The sequence below is a fragment of the Lonchura striata genome, chromosome 3 (genome assembly GCF_046129695.1).
Source record: "Lonchura striata isolate bLonStr1 chromosome 3, bLonStr1.mat, whole genome shotgun sequence".
Taxonomy (NCBI): domain Eukaryota; kingdom Metazoa; phylum Chordata; class Aves; order Passeriformes; family Estrildidae; genus Lonchura; species Lonchura striata.
In genome coordinates, this window is record NC_134605.1 from 110,637,439 (window position 1) to 110,644,843 (window position 7,405).

Below are 7,405 nucleotides of genomic sequence, written 5' to 3' on the forward strand. Positions count from 1 at the left end.
CTCCAGCAGCTGCAGAGGGATTAGCAGGTCCTTGTCACAGTCTGCCCTAGACTTGAAGAGAAGCTGCAACTCAGAAATACACAAAACATTCTCCTTATTTCCTCCTTAAGTTGCTGTGGCAAAGTCTATGAAGGTAAGTAGGACCAGGATGGTGGAGGAGTTTCCATCCTAACAGATATGTATAATTCAATCCAACACAGCCCTGAACAACATACTCCAATGGCAGTTTTCACACAACTGGGAATTTGGCCTGGGGAATCTCCCAAAAGTCCTTTTTTCCTGGGGCAGTGGGAGGTTTGCCTGCCAACATCATGGGGGTTGGAAGTAGATGATCTTTAAGGTCCCTTCAACCCATTCCATTCTGTAATTTTATGATTAGTGACCCAGAACCAGCACAGGCCAGTGACCCATCTTTTTCCAAATACACCATGGGAAGTGCTTCTCCCATGGAAAGATCAGCCCTGGAATTAGAGCATCCCCACCCCTTGCTTTACCCATTGCTTGCCCCATTGACTGCAATGGCATGGAACCAGTTGGGGAGCATTCCTACACTCTGCTAGCAGCATCTGGGAGCAGAAGGCTCTGGGTGAGGGGGAGATGAAGCAGCACCATCCTGCAGCTCCTTCCAGGAAGTCACACAAATACATAAGGAGTTATTTCTGGCATGAAGCCCCTGTCATTGGCATTAATTCTGAGGATTTCTGCTGGCTGTGGGTGTACAAGGAAAGCTCAGCTTGGCTTTCATCCCACAGCACCAGTTCTTCCTGCAGACTAATCCCAGAGACCAGCACTGATCAGAGGCTCAGCTTCAAGCTCCACAGCACTCAGTACAGGGCTCTGAGGCACCTGGGACAGCTCTGAGACAGTCTGATGAGAAAATCAACAGCAATCCTAGGGGTTGGCCACCAGAAGAGCCATTCCCACCTCATGCCAGACATTCCTGTGCTGCAGCACAAACCAAATCCCTTTTGGAAGGGCTCAAGAGGAAAACATGTTAGGGAACATTTATTTAATGTCTTAGATGCACATACAGATATTAAGTAGTCATCAAAACTAGATTTAGCATGGGTAAAAGACTGAGCTTTAGTCCTCTGCCTTCAAGGGCACATGGTGATTACTCACAGGCTCCTCTAGTTTAATCCAAAAAATCTGCATATTATGTTGATCAAGAGACAGCTAAAGAGATGCTTCTGCTGCCAAAGGCACCAGCAGCAGTTTGGATCCCTGGAAACAGCTGAGCACAGGTCACCCAAGGAGTCTACCCTGACTATCCAGGCACTGGCTTCACATCAGGCAGCATGGATTGAGCACCAGGACAGCCCTGTTAGCCCAAAGCTCATATCCCAGGGAAGTTCATCACCTGCAGAACTCTGACTGCTGCTAAGTCAGCTCTCCACAGCTCCTTGTGAGAGACTGGAAGTGCTTGGAGCTCTCTAAGGTATTAATGCTCACACTGCCCCAGCTGTAGTCTGACAGCAATGGACTCCTCAGAAGGGAAGACTGCCCTACTCCCCAGCACATCAGAACCACCAGCATCTGCCATCCTTATCCCATGTACCTGATTCCCTTATCTCCATGTACCTCCTTATTTCACATTTTTACTCTAGACCCGCTTCAGTCTCACCCACAGCACTCCCCCCTCTAAGGAGGAAGAGGAAGAAAACCATCCCCAGCCCTCTGCAGGGCATGGCACCCATCTCATCATGAGCATGACCACCTGAGCTGGTACCTCTGCAGGTCTGGGGCAGGGAGACAGGCTCCAGGACAAATCCTCCCCCTGTATGGGCTCATTCCCAGTCCTTGTGCCCAGACAAAAAGCCCAGCACCCAGAGCAGAACAGAGCAAGGACAAGGCAGGATTGCAGGAAGGCTCCCAGTGACCTTACACCCCTGGGCAAGGCTCCTGCAGGGACTTCAAGGCACAGCTCTGACCCTCCACGTGCAGCCAGTGGGGGTACAGAGCTCTCCATCTTCTCACATTCAGCCAAGCATCAATTTGCAGCCATCCCCAAAAAACAGGCCCTGAGTTCTCACTCACATCGTGCCAGGGCAGTGAAGGCACACACTGCTTTTCTCCCAGGCCCCACATTCCTGCATCCAGCTCTCATCCACTGCTCTCCCCAGGCTGGGCAGCCTTCCCCACTACTTCATTACCTCCCCTCTACTCCTCCCTCTACCCCCAGCCACATCCCACAGCACCTGCACCTCAACAGGACCTCGCACAGCCAAACACCTTTCACCCACTTCTTTATATAAGGGAAGATCCTCCCTCCCCCTTCCCCCAAAAAAATCAGGAGAGCTCCGCAGCTGGCTGCCGGGGGAGGGATGGGCGGGCTCCAGGTGCTGCCTGCACTCACCCCGGCAGCGGTAGGGCTCTGCAAACCGGCCGGACTGGAAAGGAAGCTGGGCAGCACCCGGCAGGGCGCTTGGGTGCTCAAGGAGGCTGTGCCCCTGCAGAGTGGGAGGTGGCTGAGCACAGCCCTTGCTGGCAGCCTCATTTCTGCTCGAGGCTGTTGTTGTCCCCGAGTTCAGCTGGAAGCATTCAGGCTGAACAAGATCTACCGAGTAAAACTCAGTGAGGAGATAAAAAAGCTAAGTCGTGATGGTTTTTAAGCGCCCCCAAGGGCTTTTTCCCCTCTCTGCTGTGTTCGGGTGTTACCAGTATTGGAGATTTTCCTTATTTATATTAAAATCATAGTCACAGTCTGGTTTGGGTTGGAAGGGACCTTAGAGATCATCCAGTTGTGCCTCTCTGCCATGGGCAGGGACATTTTTTCTAGACCAAGTGGCTCCAAGCCCTGTGTCACTGCTGAGGTTTTCATGCTGTGTTGGCAATCCCAAATCCTGTGTATGGGAGGGGGCTGTGTGTGACTCTGGGGCTTGAGAACAACACTGGTTTTCCTGCAATGACTCATTGCTTGGGAATTCCCAGGTCTAGGCAATTAATTTACCAAATATTTTGATTATCTTTAATAACCTAATATTTATTAAATAGGAATTTTATATAGGACAAGGAGTAATAGGTACAAGTTGAAGGAGGGGAAATTTAGATTAGATATTAAGAAGAAATTATTAACTTTGAGGGTGGTGAGACACTGGAACAGGTTACCAAAGGTGGCTGTGGCTGCCCCATCCCTGGAAGTGTCAAAGGCCAGGTTCAATAAGGCCTTGAACAACCTGGTCTAGGGGAAGGTGGCCCTGCCCATGGCAGGAGTTAGGACTAGATGAGCTTTAAGGTCCCTTCCAACCCCTTAACATTCTATGATTTGGGAAAACATTTCCACCATGAGGAGTGTTTTCAGACACTGAACAGGAACCCAGAGAGGTGGTGAGATTTCCATCCTGGGGTATGTTCAAAACTTGACTGAACAGGTCTCTGAGGAACCTGATCTCATCTTTTCTGACTTTCCCTGTAATTTTTTCATTGTGAGCCCTCTGGGACAGGACCCACTTCATTTCTTTTCCAGGTGCGTTTCATGTTTTCAGTATTTCATCATTCACCCCCTGCCCTCTCCAAGAAGCCTACAAGGGAAGACAGAATCAAGCAGAAACCTTCTGGTTTTATTGTCATTGTTTTATTTCCATTAGTTCTAAAGGTGTAGAAGTTACATGGATTGGTAGCCATACTACTTAATAATAGATATTTTTTTACATCTTTAAATAATTACAGCTTGTTCAGTTGGTTGGTTTCCCTCTCCCCCTTACAAATAAGTGTCTGTTTCCATGAGACCTTCCCAAATGACCTGGGAAGCTTCAAACTTTATACAGGGAGAGAAAAAAAAAGGCAAAACAAAACACCACCCCTGACATAGCCACAGCTTCAATATTACATTGAGAGTTGTTGATTGGTTCAAAGCTCCCTTGCAATATTCCTGAGCTCCTCCTGATTGCACACTCTCTATCCAAGCCCAAAAGATTGCAGGTGGTCTGTGGATCTTGTCTGATCAATTTACAAAGAATAACTGAAGTGGATCAAGATACTGCACTTCCACAAAGAGCAAAGACATTTAGAAGTGGTTAAATGACCTTTCTTGGCTCCCGATCCTGGTTCTCATCTGCCCATCTCACTTCGGTGGCCACTGCCAGTGCCAAGGTCTGATTTGACACAACCAAACTGTAACCCTTCTGTAAATCCTAGCTGTAAACCCTTCAGCATCAAAATTTTCCTGATTAGGGATGGTATTAAGGGGAACAAATCCCACAAATGCAGTTTTAAATGTGCTGAGGTGTTTTGCAGGAGTGGGCCCTTCCCTCTTGCTCCTCAGGGAAGGGATAGTTCTCGGTGCTGTAGTTGTGTAGGACCTGGTATGAATCTCATTAGGTTCTCCAGCAATAAAAGAAATAATAAAACCAATAATTATTTTACCTTAATGGGTCTCTAATAATTGTATCTAATTCATTACCAAAACAGGCTCTAATTGCCTTCCCCATCACAGGCAGGAAAGCAGAGCTCAGGTAGAACCTGGAATTTTGTAATTGGTTCCTCTTGCTGGAAGGAGCCGAGTGTCCTGAAAATGGTGGCACTTTAATCCTCTTGTCCTGTGAGTATCCCTTGGTCTGTTACTTCTGGAATTTGCCATCCTGCAGGGGCCATCCCAGCTCCTGCCTGCAAGACGTGGCTCTGAGGGATTCCTGGGCTTCAGCCTCCCACAATGACTATTTACATGGGAATCCCCAAATGTGAGTAATTAATTTGCCAGTGATTCTTGGGAAAACATTTCCAGCATGAGGGTGGTCAAACACTGGAACAGGAACCCAGAGAAATGGTGGGATTTTCATCCTTGACAATATTCAAAAGTTGCCTGAACAGGGATTTGAGAGACCTGATCTCATCCCTTCTAAGTTAATTATTTTGTAATCTGATCATTAGAAGCTCTGAAGAAGGGGGCCCATCAATTATAGTGTGTTTGTACCCTACCAGAAATGGTGATGCTGCATCTGAGATCAGTCTCTCACCATCCTGATATCAGCACTGGCCTGAGAAAAACAAAATCTCTTGGGCCAACAGCAGCTCTACAACATTTTTGGATCATTGAAAAGAACCATAGAACCTGGTGTATCCAAACTTCTGCTTCTGGTACAGAAAGGGGGACAAAAGAGCTAATTTCTAGCCCTAAAGAGTTGTCCTCTACCTCTAAAGCTGTCCTCACAGACCCCAGAGCTTCACCTTTTGAAAGCAGATATCTTGTTCTGTTATCAGGGACTTGTAAACACTCCTCACTCTGTTTCAAGAATTGTTTTTCAGGCTTTGAGGAAGGCTAAAATCCAGTTCATAAATCTCTACCAAGGAGACATAGGCAGATATGTTCTGCAGGGATTTTTCCTCCTGGCATTATAAGCAGAGTTGTTTCTGAATGGGTTTTAAGAGCAGGAGAAAAATTCCACTGGGGAATTTGGTTTTGTGGGAAGGAGGAGGAGCACAGCAATAGGGAAGGGAAGGTAGAACCAGTGTGAGCCTCCAGATGCAAGGAGAAGTGGGGATGTGGTTGGTCTGGACTTTTAATCCTCATCAGGAGGCTCCACTCCCTCTTGGGCTTTCCAGGGTATTTCTGGATATCTCAAAAGTTGGCATGAGCCACGTAGCATTTTGTGGTGCAGGCTGCTGTGTTATGACCAGGAATTCACAGCCAGATCCCAGGAGAGCTCGACTGCCATTTACAAAGGGATTTACTTCAAGGAGGAGTTTGGCTAAAGATCTTCCTGCCAATGGAGAAACACCTTTGTGTTTTCACCTCAAATTAATATTTTTCAGTGCTGTTTCTGGCTTCTTCTCTAAAGCCTAGCAGGTCTGAACAAAATCATAGAATTTAATTTCTTTCTATTCATGTTTCATTAATATCTTTCCCTCATCTGTAATTAGCACTAATGAGGCTAAACACTGCATTAGCTCCACAAAACAGTGGGAACTGGTGCAAACACCACCCAGCTGTTCCCATGGCAGCATTGCCATGGTGTTTTTCTTTAGGGAGTGTGGAGGATCTGTCACCCCTACGAAACCCTGCAAATCTGAGCTATGGAGAGAACGAGGAATGCAGGAAGGTCCAGAACTCTCCAGTCATGACCAGTTCAGTTGAATCCTTCTCCTTAGAGAAGCTTTTACAACACAGGGAGGAACAGGGTGAGTTCAAACAAAGACAACACAATGCCATTCTTTTGCTTCAAACCTGTCCGTGGCTCTCCTCTTTACCAAGCCATGTGGCTTAGTTTGCATGGAAGAACACTCCTTGTGGAGTGGGAGGCAGAGGGTGGCACATTTGGGAGGGTTGCACAATCCCCTTTAGAGATTTTTCACTTGGTAGTTCTGTACTCGAGTTCTGGATGCGGGGAGGAAAAGAGAGGAGCTGGGAAGGCAAGGAGGGTAACAGAGCTTGGGAGCAGACAGGAACCAGAGTGAAGAATCTTGCAGGATGAGGTCTCCCAGGAACTCTCTGCATGGACAGGCAAAGCTGTCCTTCCTTGGAAATATGGATGCAAACGCCATGGGAAGCATCTGGTGAAGCACTTGGACTTCCCAGGGGAGCTGTGGTGTCTGCCCTGCTGGAGTTTGAGTTTGTTAAACCAGAGGCAGAACAGTCAGGGCTGGATTAGGTGGGACTGATCCCTTTAGGAAAAGGGAATGAGTCCTGCTATTAGCATCTCTTCCGACTCCATTTGCCAGGATTCCCTGGTAGCTGAGAGCCTTATGGGCAAGCAAACTGTCGAGTCTTGTTTAATGGAGTTGTGCTTCTCTTGCAGGCAAGCAAGTCTGTGTACATGCTTGATAAGGAAAACGACCCCTGCCACCTCCAGTAGGGGCTGAAGCCACTGCTTGTTGCAAAAAGTGAAATCCTAAAGGATTAGATGTGGGAAATGGTCACGAGCCAGCTGTTAGGGGGAAAGTGGGCACTCACAGTACAGCCAAAAATAAGTGACAGTCAGATTTCATCAGTGGCATTCAAACCAGCATAAAAATAGGTAAAATAATTAAATTATCTGTCTGAAAAGAAGTGGCCCAGCAGTGTTAGAAGAGCATCTTTCACTTGCTGTGCTCTTGAATAATCTCTAAACCTGGCTTGTTGCTATCCATCAGGGAAGAGCCCAGCCATTTCCTCCAGGATCTGATGACCAGCATGGGTCTCATCTACCTTCTTCCAAAATCCTCCTTTGACTTTGGACCGACCTACTCCAGGCTCATCCAACAACCTTCTGGAAACACTGTCCCATGATTTCGTAGTGATAAATAGGAAAGGAGTTTCTATTAAATACAGACATTCATGAGCTTTCCAGACCATCTAGAAAAATGAACAAAATGCTCTACACGTGTGAGCTGAAGAGGGAGATATCTCTTTTTTTCTCTGTCCTACATCATATCAAATCCATTAAAGCCACTAAAGAATCTCAAGTGAAGTCTGTTCAGCAAACTGTCC